Consider the following 15,437-nt stretch of genomic DNA (forward strand, 5'->3'; position numbering starts at 1 on the left):
TCAAGGTGTTAATGCTCAATGCAGGTCACCTAACACGTAGACTCTTCTGCCTGCATGGCATTTGAGCGTTGCAATAAGTTAAAAGGAATATTAATCTTGACTGAGTAATCAAGATTATAAAGTAATAATTACACTTAACAAAATAGTGAGTGAGAACACGTCTTTTTGGCTTTGAAAAGTTGAGCTACAAAGACTTACTATTGTCGCAAGTTACATATACTCAAACTTGCCCGCGGTTACCATTCTCGTTCAACTAGAACTAGAAGCCCCTGCTAGCTGTTTCTTACGACTTATATTACTAGTCAAAAGAAGAGTGAAAGAGTCGTGGAAAATCAAGGCGACGCACAATTTTGTTTATCTTTCAACATGCATGTTGCAAATTTTGTTTATCATAGATCATTCAAGAGTCAAAAGATTCTGTGAGATCATATAATTCGTGACATATACAACAACTAACAAGCAATATATCCAATAAAATTGGGTTGTGTGACACGTTTGTAACTTACTTGCTACTACTTAACTTTCAAAAGCACGACACACAAATATTTGATAAACACTTTTTTTTTTTTTTGTTCTTTAACTTGACATTTATTTTGAGATGCTATTTAAAATCAAATTTTCTTATATATTATTGACTGCCTCACTGTGACATCTTTCTATAATGATAATTGTCTAAATAAATTTAATAAATAAATAAATAAAAAGGATTGTGTGGTACTGTGGTACAATCATGAGAAGAACCCACCGCTTTCGATTGTTAGCTTTAGAAAAATGGCGGGATACTGAATACAAGTCAAAGGAAGAATTCTTATCCCAAAAAAAGAAAAAAAGAGTCAAAGCAAGAATCGTGATGGCATATGGGTAAATTTACTACTAATTATCCTTCCCGGCGAAGAGAAATTGAGTGTCTATAAATTTGACGATATTATACATCTATGGACACTCAACTTAAACTGACGAACAAGAAGAAAAGAGGAGCAGCAGCAAATAATTAAATAAAAATATGGAAGGAAATATAGACGACTATACACAAGATGGCACTGCGGACCTCAAAGGCAACCCTGTTCGCAGATCCAAGCGCGGGGGATGGCGAGCTTGCTCCTTTCTTGTTGGTACGATATTTGAATTTCTTCTATCTGTTTAATTCTATATGTGTATGAGTAGTTATTATTTCTATTCATGGCCGTTTTGCTAGCTCATTTCTGTTAGGAAATTGAGCTTCCTCCCAAGATCACTCCAAGCAATTTATCAAGCAACAAATTAATAGAAAAATTAAATGGAGAATACACCAATCACACAACACAAGATTTACGTGGAAAACTCCAAATTCGGAGAAAATCCACGGCCGTTGTCGAGAGACAACCAGAGAAAAATAATCACTATGTGGAAAATTATTACAACCACTCTCAGAAATAATTTTCTCTCACCCAAGCCCCAAATACATAATCTTGAGAAATATCTCTTAACAAAGTAAACCCGTAATACCTATATTGAGGAGCTAAATGCTCCTTCAATATAACTACATACTTAAGAATATTTCTCTCTCTTAATTTCTCACCAAAACTTGGATTCTTTCTCTGGGATTTAGGATACCAAGCTCTCAAATGAGAGCTTCCTTTTATAGGCAAGATTTTGCCTAAAATCAAGCCCACCAACCTTGATCAAAATTGGTGGCTTAGCCATCAAATTTGATCAACAAATTTGGTCAACAAATTTGATGGTTAAGCCACCAAATTTGAAGCTACCTTTCTTTTTTCCTCTTTTTTTTTAATCAATTTTCAACAATCTCCACCTTGATTAAAAAAAAATTCATAGCCACTACTACAAACACACTGTCTTCACCAACAGTCATAATTCTCAACATAGAGAATTATCATACTCCACCATAAAGAGTATACCACTTAGAATCAACCATTCTAAGATTTTTCTCGATACATGTCAAAATATCATGTTGAAATTTATGGTGCAATTCTCATGCTTGGTTTCCTTGAGAATTGTTCAGCCATGACATAAACTTTTCCACCACACACCTTGCATTTATACCAAGCCAATGCCCGCGTGCAAACTTGTGGACCCCGCTGATCATAACATGTTCTCTTTCATGGCAACTTGGAGATCTACATGCCAAAAGAACTAACCCAGTCTCCTATTAAAAGGAAACTCACCATCTGCGAGAATATCAATATCTCCTTTACTGATTCTGGAGTAATTTGCCGAGCCCACTCCGCCTTCTTGACAATTTTCTTGAGGTGCCAAAATTGTCCATACCTTCAAATCTTTCTGCATACCAGATTGGATACACCTTTGACTTGAATTCTCCACAAGCCAATAAAATCATTCTCCCATTAATTTTTCAACAACATCAAACTTCAACCAAGTTTGAAAAACACCAGCTGCTGACATATTTGCTTCCTATTCTCTTCACCACAGATTATTTGGATTGGCTCCCACTGCTTCACGTGAACAGTACCGTATACGTGAATAGTACCCCGACACCAAAACTTCAATCAATGGCTCTGATACCACTGTTAGGAAATTGAGCTTCCTCCCAAGATCACTCCAAGCAATTTATCAAGCAACAAATTAATAGAAAAATTAAATGGAGAATACACCAATCACACAACACAAGATTTACGTGGAAAACTCTAAATCCGGAGAAAATCCACTGCCGTTGTCGAGAGACAACTAGAGAAAAATAATCACTATGTGGAAAATTATTACAACCACTCTCAGAAATAATTTTCTCTCACCCAAGCCCCAAATACATAATCCTGAGAAATATCCCTTAACAAAGTAAACCCGTAATACCCATATTGAGGAGCCAAATGCTCCTTCAATATAACTACATGCTTAAGAATATTTCTCTCTTAATTTCTCACCAAAACTTGAATTCTTTCTCTGGGATTTAGGATACCAAGCTCTCAAATGAGAGCTTCCTTTTATAGGCAAGATTTTGCCTAAAATCAAGCCCACCAACCTTGATCAAAATTGGTGGCTTAGCCATCAAATTTGATCAACAAATTTGGTCAACAAATTTGATGGTTAAGCCACCAAATTTGAAGCTACCTTTCTTTTTTCCTCTTTTTTTTAATCAATTTTCAACAATTTCTTTTGTTACACTTTTGTCTCATCTTGCAACAGCATATGCCTTTGTTCCATCTTCCATGTTTCTTTGGAACCCTTTTTCGTTTTCCTCCTCCCCGTATGATCTCTTTGTGTACATCTGCTAAATCTATAGCTACACTCGTATTTATCTTCTTAAAACTTTTATAAAGTGATTCTTTAAACAGTAAAAATCAAGCCTTAATCCAAAACTTCGTAGTTGTCAAATAACCCATGAGTGGTCACCAAAAAGCGGTCCTTTCCCATCCATCTCTCCAAATCAAATCACGACTTGTAGTCACGTTTCTTTTTGCTGTCATTATTTGCAGTATACGAGGTGTTTGAACGAATGGCCTTTCATGGGATATCGTCAAATTTGGTGATGTATTTGACAGACAAGCTGCATCACGGCACTGTGAAGTCAGCTAACAGTGTCACCAACTGGGGTGGCACCATTTGGGTCACTCCAATTTTGGGCGCTGGGCTTGCGGAGGCCCATCTGGGCCGCTACTGGACCTTCGTCATTGCTTCCTTTTTTTACGTCATGGTATGTATGTTTATTTATTATGGTCACGATTATTTTATTAATTTGTAAGATAATTTAGGTTTTTTTTTTAAAACATGCAAATCCACTCATGATATTTTCTTTTTCCTGGTTACAGGGGATGATTGTACTAACACTATCAGTGTCACTGGCTGGATTGAAACCTCCTCCATGCAAAGATATTAACAGAGGCTGCAGGAAGGCTTCAACATTACAATTGGGTACTTTCTTTGCTGCACTCTACACGTTAGCTGTGGGAACCGGAGGAACCAAGCCCAACATCTTGACGATCGCCGCGGACCAATTTGATGATTTTGAGCCCAAGGAGAAGGCCCAAAAGCTCTCCTTCTTCAACTGGTGGATGTTTAGTATCTTCCTTGGGACACTCTTAGGCAATACAGCGCTTGTCTACATACAAGATGATGTGGGCTGGGCCTTGGGTTATGGGCTTCCGACACTCGGTCTTGCCATATCCATTGTGATTTTCTTGGCGGGCACACCCTTCTACAGGCACAAGAAGCCTGCTGGAAGCCCATTCACAAGGATGGCAAAGGTCATTGTTGCTACCATAAGAAAATGGAATGTGCCTCTCCCTATTGACCCCAGAGAACTTTATGAACTTGACTTGGAAGCTTATGCACAAAAAGGGAAGTACAGGATTGGTTCCACCCAAAATTTGAGGTTAGTGTCTTAGTTGAATATCTTTATTTACTTATTTACTTTTTGTTCCCATTGAATGTGTGGCAGACTCACGGGCACATTTTGTTTAATTGTATCTTCATGTTTGTTCTTGCGTGCAGGTTCTTTAACAAAGCTGCAGTCAAAACAGGTTCAACAAATCCATGGATGTTATGCTCAGTGACTCAAGTAGAGGAAACCAAGCAAATGTTAGCAATGATCCCAATCTTGGTTGCCATGTTTGTTCCCAGCACAATGGTTGCTCAAATCAACACCCTTTTTGTAAAGCAAGGCACTACCCTTGATAGAGCTATTGGTAGCAGCTTCAAGATCCCCCCTGCAAGTTTAACAGGATTTGTAACCTTATCAATGCTTGTTTGTGTCATCTTATATGACCGATACTTTGTCAGGATTACGCGAATGTGGACTAAGAATCCGAGAGGGATCACTCTTCCTCAAAGAATGGGAATTGGCCTAGTCATTCATATTATAATTATGGTTATTGCTTCTTTTACAGAGAGATATAGACTAAGTGTGGCCAAGGACCATGGTATAGTTGAAAAAGGACACCTTTAACGATATTCATTTTGCTTCCTCAATTTGTGCTTATGGGAACAGCTGATGCATTCTTGGAGGTAGCTAAGATTGAGTTCTTTTATGATTAGGCACCAGAGAGCATGAAGAGTCTTGGAACTTCTTATTCAATGACTACTTTAGGAGTTGGAAATTTCCTAAGTAGCTTTCTGCTTTCAACGGTTTCTGACAAAACTAAAAGGCACGGCCGCAAAGGGTGGATTCTGAACAACCTTAATGTTTCTCATTTGGACTATTACTATGCCTTTTTCGCAATATTGAATGTCTTGAACTTCGTTTTCTTCTTGGTTATGGCAAAATTCTATGTGTACAAGACTGAAGTTTCGGACTCAATGGAGGTGCTTATTGAAGAATTGAAGGTGATGAGATTGAGGGCATCTGCACAGGAAGCAACTGTGGCTGGCTGATTAGGTAGTTGATTCACATGAGAATCAGAACAGAAGCTCGTTTTCAGGCCAGGCTGCAATTATAACCAAGAACTGACCTGATGCTTCAACACTCGTTTCTAGCTTAGTTCTAGGTTAATGGAGATTGAACAGAGAATTAAACTTGTCAAGAATGATGCAGCATAAAACATGAGGGCCCAAATAGTAGATTACAGTTGGTGTGATGAGTGTTATTAGTGGATTACAGTGTTTTATTGAGTGTTATTAGTGGATTACAGCGGGTGTGTTGAGTGTTATTAGTGGATTACAGTTGACATGTTTTATTGAGTGTAATGTAGTAGGTGGAGCTGAGTACGAGTACTATAAATATATGCTAAATTCATTGTAAAAATCATTCGATCTGCAATCAAAATTTGAGTTTTCTCGTTTCAAATACTAATTCAAAATTTGTTAGCGACATCTAACAAACCGCTGCGTCAATTAGTATCAGAGCCTTCCTCTGTATCAGACGGAGTTTTCCTGGTAGCCATATGTATCCATTCTCCATCACCATTTTCCATTAAACAAAAAAAAAATCAAATTGAAATCCTAGACCTAGCCGCCGCCACTGTACTTACCACCACTTCGCAAATATCCAAACCACCTATCTCCACTACTATCCATCTCTATTTCAAAAAACAAAAACAAAATACAAAAAAAAAAATCATTTCCGTTCATCAACCAAAATCACCACCACAACACATCAAACCAACATCATCTTCTAGTCGATTTTGCCTACAAACCGCCAAGACTCTTTCAAGTCACAGCCACCGACACGTTCTTCGTATCTCCAGCCACCATATATCCACCAACTCTGATCCCATTTCCAGTCTCCAGTCACCAAATCAAGCAAGTTCTTTGTAGGTTTTGGGAAAAAAAAATAAGAAAGAAAGAAAGAAGTTAGCAGAAGAGGACGAACTGAAGGAGGAAAAGAAAAAAGCCTAGTGAAGAATTAAGAAGCCGTGAGGTGAGAGCAGGAAGAAGTGAGTTAAAAAAAAAAATTGTGGGAGTGAGTTTTGTGTTTTGTGCATGAGGCGTGAGAAAGAGTGAAAAGTTTGAGGGAAAAAAAAAAAAAGGGGGGGCGTGAGTGTGTTGAGCAGGGTACATAGTATTTAAAAAAAAAAAGTGAGTACGTGTATTTTGTGAAGTTTGCATTGAAAAAAAAAAAGTGTGAGTGTTTAAAAAAAAGAAAGAAACGAAAGGTTGGCATGAGTGTGTTGTGCTTTGTGAAGGGAATATTAAAAAAAAAAAAAAAGAGAGAGAGAAGAGAGACGTGAGGAGAACTGGAGAAGTGACAAGTTTGAGGCTCGTGTCTTGTGCCTTGAAAAAAAAAAGTGTGTTGAAAAAAAAAAAAAAAGTTGTTTTGTGCTCCGTGAAGGGAGTATTAAAAAAAAAAAAGGAGAAAAGAGATAATGAGAAAATATTAAAAAAAGGTGAGTGGGTATTAAAAAAAAAAAGAGTAGGAGTTAAAAAGAAAAAAAAAGAGGTGTTAGTGTGTTGTACTTTGTCTTTGTGCTAGGGAATATAAAAAAAAGGTGGGAGTGTTTAAAAGAAAAAAAACAAAGAGAGAGGGCCGTGAGTTTTGTAAAAAAAAAAAAGGTGTTGTGCATGTGCAGGGAATTAAAAAAAAAAAAACGTGGGTATGTGCATCTTGTAAGGTGTGCATGTGCAGGGAATTAAAAGAAAAAAAAAAGGGGTAGTGAGTTTTGAAAAAAAAATAATAATAAGTGCCTTGTGTATTTTGTTGTTACACGAACTAAAAAAAAAAAGTGAGAGGTGTGAATCTTAAAAAAAAAGTGCGAATTTTTTTATCAATTTTGAGTAAAAAAAAAAAAAAAGAGGGTTTAGATTTTTTGTTCGGAGAAGAGATAGAATTTAGGAGGAATAATTGCGAGTGAAAAAAAAGAGTTATTTTTTGGGTAGTTTATTCTATAATTTAAAAAAAAATCAGAATTGTGTTAGTTTTGTTTCGTATGTATATTTGTTTATTTACTTCAATTGTGAAAAAAAAAGAAGTAAAAAAAAAAGAAGCAAAGAAAAAAAAAAGAAAAATGTCAGACGAAGAATCTAACCAAGCTATGGGTACATTCACAGCAAGAGAATCAGTTGTTGTACTTGAAACTAGATTACAGAATTTAGAAGTCGCGCTTACGAATTTGACTTAACACTTCCTTGGCGGGCAAAACAATAATTTCCAACAACAAAGTTGAGTTGAAGTTGGAGCAGAACCAAGACAGCCCAATATTCCTCAAGGAAATTTCAGACTTCATCGGAATCAACTTTTCAACGAAGATTCTAGTGAAGATGATGAAGGACCGGTGCCACCAGAAAATAACCAAGGGCCTCGGCAAATTGACTACCGAATGAAAATTGAAATTCCACAATTTGATGGCCTATTCATGATTGATGAATTTCTTGATTGGCTAGCTGAAGTTGAAAAATTCTTTAACTACTGGGGGACTAAGGAGCACATGAAAGTCAAATTGGTGGCCTATCGACTCAAAGGAGGTGCGCTTACTTGGTGGGATCAATTACAAACAACACGAATTCGACAAGCAAAGCACAAAGTTCGAACTTGGCAACACATGAGAAAATTAATGATTGAGCATTTTCTTCCTCCAGATTATGAGCAGACACTTTTCAGTCGGTATCAACATTGTCAGCAAACCAACCGAACAGTACATGAGTATGTTACAGAATTTCACAAACTTGCTGCTTGCGTGGATGTTCGCGAGACTGAAAATCAAAAGATTTTGAGGTTCATTGATGGACTTCGCACTGATATTCAAAATGAAGTATTCAAGCAGTCATATCACACTTTGTCTAGTGCAATACAACTGGCCTTGAAGATTGAAGCACAACTCAACAAAAGAGGCACCCGTATTCAGGTTTCTTCACAATCTTCTATACCACCACAAAAGCCTGACTGGAATAAAGGAAAGACAATAGCCAGACCACGTGAAGAAGTACCTAGGCCAAATTTCTCCTAGAATCAATCGGCAGGACGATTACAAAATGAACCAGTGAACAAATCCAAATCCACCAATTCTTATGCAGTCCCAAGGGGAAACAAATGTTATCGTTGTGGTCAGACGGGTCATTACTCTAATCAGTGTCGACAAAGTAAACCAATTAACTTGGGCACACATGATGATGACATTGAAGAAGATGAGTATCCGGAGGATGATGAATATGAAAAAGAAGACGAATCAGAGGAGTTCACTTATGAAGATGAATGAGTATCAGTAGTAATAAGACGATTAATGTATACCCCGAAGAAGGATGAAAGCATTCAATGACATAACATCTTCAAAACACGGTGCACGGTCAACCAACGGGTATGTGATCTTATCATTGATAGCGAAAGCAGCGAGAACATAGTATCCAAGACCATGGTAGATAAATTGCAATTACCAACTCAACCACACCCAACTCCATACCGCATTGGGTGGATTAAAGATGTCGGCGAGACAAAGGTGACCGAACAATGTCGTGTTCCTTTCTCTATTGGTAAGTATAAAGACAAGGTAATGTATGATGTTGTTAATATGGATGCTTGTCATATGTTGTTTGGTCGTCCTTGGCAATTTGATTTAAATATAGTGCATAATGGCAAAAATAACACTTATACATTTTATAAAGACAACATGAAGTTTATTCTTGCCCCAATAAAGCAGTCTAACACTCCAACATGCTCAAAGACTAGGAACAACCTTCTTTTGGTGCTCTTATCTCACAAAGCGTACCAGACTCAATCCAAACTTTATTGGCAGAATTCACTGATGTTGTTCCCGATGAATTACCAATCGGATTACCTCCACTTAGAGATATCCAACACCACATTGATCTTATTCTTGGAGCAAGCTTACCATACTTACCACACTACCACATGAGCCCTAAAGAATATGAGATTCTGCATGAGCAAGTTGAAGATCTTCTCAAGAAAGGTCTGGTTCGAGAAAGTATGAGCCCTGTAGCTGTACCCACACTCCTAACTCCAAAGAAAGATGGAAGCTGGAGGATGTGCATAGATAGTCAAGCCATCAACAAGATTACGATACAATATCGTTTTCCTATTCCTCGATTAGATGACATGCTTGACAGATTAGGAGGGTCAAAATTATTTTCTAAGATTTTTTTAGTGGAGTGGGTACCATCAAATTCGGATTTGCCCTGGTGATGAGTGGAAAACAATATTTAAAACTTATGAGGGTATGTACGAGTGACTAGTTATGCCCTTTGGTCTATCGAATGCTCCAAGCACTTTTATGAGGTTAATGAATTAGGTATTTCAACCTTTCATTGGAAAATTTGTTGTTGTTTATTTTGATGACATCTTAATTTACAGCCATAGCGAGGAAGATCATATTTAACATTTGAAAGAAGTATTTGAGATGTTATGAAAGAACAAGTTGTATGCCAATCTTAAAAACTGTAGCTTTATGAAAGACAACTTAATTTTTTTGGGCTTTCTTGTAAGTTCAGACGGAATTAAAGTCGATCAAGAAAATGCGAAAGCTTTTCGAGAATGGCCGACACCGAAGATAATTTCAGATGTTCGAAGTTTTCATGGCCTCGCAACCTTTTACAGACGATTTGTGAAGGACTACAGCACCATAGCTACACTACTTACAACCTGTTTGAAGTAAAAATAATTTGTTTGGACAAAAATAGCAGAACAAAGCTTTACGGTCTTGAAGGAGAAGCTTACAAATGCACCTGTGCTTACACTTCCTGACTCTAACAATATTTTTGAAGTCGATTGTGATGCTTTTGGAGTGGGAATTGGAGCTGTTCTATCTTAAGAAATGAAGCCAATTGCTTTTTTCAGTGTGAAGCTCAGCGAAGCCAGAAAGAAATGGTCAACATATGAACAAGAATTATATGCAATTGTTCGCACTTTGCAAGAATGGGAGCCATATCTAATTAAAAAAGAATTCATCATAAACACAGATCATCAAGCTCTCAAGTATCTCAACAGTTCTTCTAAAGCCAATCGAATGCATGCGAGATGAATTGCCTACATTTAAAAGTTCACTTTCACTCTCAAACACAAGTCAAGCCAATTGAACAAAGTCGCTGATGCACTAAGTTCTCAAGTTATGTTATTGACTAGTGTTTATAATGAAATAATTGGTTTTGATTATTTGAAAAATTTGTATGCAGATGACGAGGATTTTCATGAAGAATGGCAAAAGTGCACTAGCAGAGTTGCAAGTAAACACCAATTACATGATGGATTTTTATTTCTTTGAAGATCGTCTATGTATTCCACAAGGATCACTAAGAGAACACATCATTCAAGAGCTACACATTGGAGGTTTATGAGATCATATGGGACGTGACAAAACCATTTCATTGGTAGAAGCTCGATATTTCTGGCCTCATCTCAAACGTGATATTGAGAAATTTGTCAAATGTTGTTATACATGCTAGACTGTAAAAGGACAAGCTCAGAATATTGGGTTATACATGCCACTTCCTATTCCAAATGCACATTGGGAAGACTTGTCCATGGATTTTATTTTAGGATTACCATGAACACATGAAGGTTCAGATTCTATCTTTGTTGTGGTAGATCATTTTTCTAAAATGGCTCATTTTATTCCATACATGAAAACTTCAGATGCTACCTACATTGCACAACTATTCTTTCGAGAAATTGTTTGTCTACATGAATCACCAAAGATAATAGTTTCTGATCGAGATAACAAATTTCTGAGTTATTTTTGGCGTACTTTATGGAAAAGACTTGATACAACTTTATAATTTAGTAACACTTGTCATCCACAAACAGATAGGCAGACTGAATTCACTAATCGCACACTAGGTAATATCTTGCGATGCTTGGTTAAAGAAAACCCAAGACAATGGGAGAATGGTTTACCATAAGCTCAATTTACTTACAATAATGTGCCTAATCGTTCTAGTAGTAAATCTCCATTTGAAGTTTTTTATATTCGTCCTCCATTGCACACTTTAGACTTGGTTCCTTTTACCAAAGCTTCATGGAATAAGTGTCATTGCTGATCATTTAATCGATAAAGTGATCGATGTACATGGAGAGGTAAAAAAGAAGTTAGAAGAATCTACCGCAAAATACAAGGCCATTGCTGACAAGCACAGAAGATTCAAGTCATATAAAGTGGGTGATTATGTCATGGTACATCTGTGCAAAGAACGAGTTCCCGCAGGAGAATACAGTAAGCTCAAGCAGAAGAAAATTGGTCACTTTCGCATCCTTTAAAAGATTAATGATAATGCCTATATCATCGATCTCCTTGAACACTATGCCATTTCTAACACTTTCAATGTTCAAGATTTGTAAGAGTATCATGGTCCAGAACAAATTCCTTGACTAACTCGAGGATGAGTTGTCTTTAAGAGAGGGAGAAATTGATACAACATAAGACATGAGGGCCCAAATAGTGAATTACAGTTGGTGTGATGAGTGTTATTAGTGGATTACAATTGGTGTGTTTTATTGAGTGTTATTAGTGGATTACAGCTGATGTCTTTTATTGAGTGGAATGCAGTAGATGGAGTTGAGTATGAGTACTATAAATATGTGCTAAATCCATTGTAAAAATCATCTAATCTTTAATCAAAATTTGAGTTTTCTCGTTTTAAATTCTAATTCAGAATTTGTTATACCTTTTTCTCTTCGTGAGAACGCAAATTAGACCGACATCTAGCAAACCGTTGCGTCAAAGAAGCAAACACACTCACAAAGTTTTGAATTCATAACACTCTAGTCCATAGGTATAGAGTTGTATGAAGGATTTCAATTATTTGTTTCAATAATGACTTTATTGGAGAGTTGAAATTTGAGGAAAAATGTTGAAAATGTATTTTTCAAAATAAAAACCATTAAACCTGCACTGCTTTGAACAAAACTATGAATGGCAGATTAAAAACGATTGACTAATATAAATGGATTTCGCTCTAAGTTCTTTTTTAATCCCAGAGTAATAGCTCAATAGACAACAATGTCAGTTTTTTGTTTCTGAAAACATTCAATGTGAGTTTTAGATTATGAAAATATTCATCCTATAGACAAGATAAACAATGATTAAAAATAAAAAGAAAAAAGTTATCAGCGAAGATATATTATGCACACTCTCTATGATAAAATACTCCAAGAAGATTCACACTAAGATCAAACAATGCCCAGTGCTAGGGAAAAAATAAAAGAAAAAAATTGAAGTCCAAAAAGACTATAATACTCTCTCAGCCCTCGGCAACATCTTCATATAGAATTTGAGTGAACAGAATTTAGATACAAGAACCCCCTATGGTATCTTCAAGTTCTATTTTCAGCTACATGGCTAGAAGTGATCAATATTATTGTGAAACACAAATTTACTCTCTCTGCTTCAAATGTACAAGACAAGATTTACCTTCATCTCTTTGCTAACTGGAAAGATTTCTTCAGAAACTGATTTGCAGTTCGGTCGTTCATGTGACACAACACCCTCAGTGTAGTGCTAGGATCTGCTCTGTTCCACCTTCATGTTGTTGGTGGCATTGGTAACTTTTGACATGTTCCTCCAACTCTGATACCACTTGTTTCACAGAAAAGAATTATGAAATCTTCTATTAGTTTTTCAATTTGTTGCCCCATCAAACCTATCACCCCTTCAATGGTCTCAGCCTCGCGATCCATCACATCTTCGACTATCAGTCCTATGCAGAAGACCCTCTTCAAGCTGTCAAAATCCTCCTTAATCATTTGATGATCGGAACGATAAAAGAATGGGGAGCTTCCCCTAGCAAGCAAAACCATAAGGAATGCTTTGAAAGATGCCTTCATAACTTCTTTTATAGCTAAAGCCTGAGCTTTATCCGTAAGAATGGCATTCAAAAGAATGAGGTTATGTCTAAGAGTTCGCAATGTAGGCCTGACTCTTGCATTTGCAACATCACCGACTTAAAAGACTTTTATACAATATGAAGTTTGAATCAAGAAAGATTAGACGGTAGGCAGCAACTTCTGATACATGTTGGCAGGCAAATTGAATGGCATTTGTTGCATGCTCAAAATAGAAATTGGAATTAGTATGACGCCGTTAAACCTAGCGGTCGGTGACCCAGACTCGGTACCACAGCCTCCTCCTTCTCCCTCGTCACCACCACCGTTATTATTATTATTGTCATGTGAGGAATAAAAGGTTATAGCATTGTGTCCACCAAACCCTGGAGAAGACCTGCATGAAGTGAAAAAGACCTCGTAAGCGGTCTCACGGATGTCATCAGAATCAATCCCTTTAAGCTTTTGCCAAAGGGCCAGGCGAGGTCATTGAATTAACACAACGATTTATTTTATCTCCTTGAAGGAGTGAAAGTTGAATATCCTAATAGGTAATTTATTTCGGTAAAATAATTTAAAAGAAATATGTGACCATCAAAATATCGACAAAAGTTCATATATGATTTTCTTGCTTTTATATGCATATGAGGAGAAAATCATCAAGATTATATATAAAGAAAACATGTGGCATGTGTAGATATTTTATAGCTCATTTATGCTCCTGCAGTAGCAAATTGAGATTGTTATCGTGTATATTGAAGCCATTGTTTCTCTTTATATATGAACAAAATATTAAGTTTTTGATGTAAATAACTAATCTCATCTAACTGATGATATATTTTCATTTCTTAAAGCAAATATTTCTTTGATAATTGTGAGATTAGTGCTAGATATGCCATGACTAAAGCTATCAACATTACAATAATCACCATTTAAGCATTAATGATTGCAATATATAGATTGCACTAGCCGAAGTGGAACAATTTAAAAATTGAAATAATTTGTGATGAATTAGAAGTTCAATAGGTCTAGAAATTGAAAAATAATTCACAAAAAGAATATGATTGAGGGTTGATATATATGATGTCCCTGAAGGAAGAAATGGTGAGAGAAATAAATATATGAACGCCTGAAGCATGTGATAGATCCATTGATTCAAAAATTTAATTCCTAGGAGGTTAAAGTGAAATAATTTGGTGCTTCTAAAGAGATCATGTTTGCATATGTAGCAAAATATTTTACCTAGATTAAATTATTGAATATATGGTCCCTAAGAAGACATAATGTATCAACTAGTAAATGAATTCCAAAAACACTTGAAAAGGTCGATAATAAAGAGATTCAACTTGCCCTATAAAAGTCAATCATGCATATTAAGAAAGAGCGATCTTTAGCCTTTGTAAAGGCATATATATTAGAAGGTTTGAAAGATCTCAATTGGGCACGTATATTGAAAATGAGAAATATTTAATTAATGTTGGTAAGTAGGGTTGATTTGGGAATGTTGTAGCCTTTAAAATAATTATTGTTAGTTGTGTTGTAAAAATAATCAACTATGAAGATAATTAATTAAGCGTTTGGTAAATTTTATTTTCAGAAGTACTATGAGTTTTGAAAGCAGTTATATGTGTTTAATAAAATTTTACTGTTAAACTGCTGTGAGAAAATAAATGACTAAAATGTACATAATGCATAATATATTTTACTTACACACAAAAACATGTACATACAATATTTTTAATTGTGTGTTATAATAATTTTAGCTAAAAATAAAATTTTTACTATATTGATTTTATTTCTTTTTTTGTTTAATCTTAAAACAATTGATAATTAAAAAATCAATTACAGTTTCATTAAAATAACATCAATCAAAGTATAATGAGGTACTCCAATAAATAAACATAAAAAAAAGTAATGAGCTACAAAAAAAGAAAAAAGAAAGCAAACAATAGAAGAAGAAATAGGGTAAAAAAGAATATATGAATTATAATAAAAAATTACTAAATTATTGATTTTGTTTCTAATTTGAATAAGGATAATTTTGGGTTTATATAATAATTGTAAGGATATTTATGAAATTATATTAAAAGATAAAATTGATTTTCAAAATCAGAATCTAAAAGATACTATTTTCCTACCTTTAAAATCAACTATACGGGGAAAGGGCTAATTTTGACAAAAATGATTTTGATTTTTTTTTACCAAACACTAAAATTATTTTTAAAATTTTTAAAATCACTTTTAAGCCTCCTAAAAACAATACCAAATGGGCCTTTAGTATAAG

At 35.5% G+C, this 15,437-nt stretch overlaps 1 pseudogene; it reads left to right on the forward strand.

Moving 5' to 3' along the window:
• Positions 1–616: 616 nt before the first annotated feature.
• Positions 617–5,302, forward strand: LOC102610124 (protein NRT1/ PTR FAMILY 5.2-like; annotated as a pseudogene).
• Positions 5,303–15,437: the final 10,135 nt, after the last annotated feature.

This window comes from Citrus sinensis, chromosome 1, assembly GCF_022201045.2.
Source record: "Citrus sinensis cultivar Valencia sweet orange chromosome 1, DVS_A1.0, whole genome shotgun sequence".
NCBI lineage: Eukaryota > Viridiplantae > Streptophyta > Magnoliopsida > Sapindales > Rutaceae > Citrus > Citrus sinensis.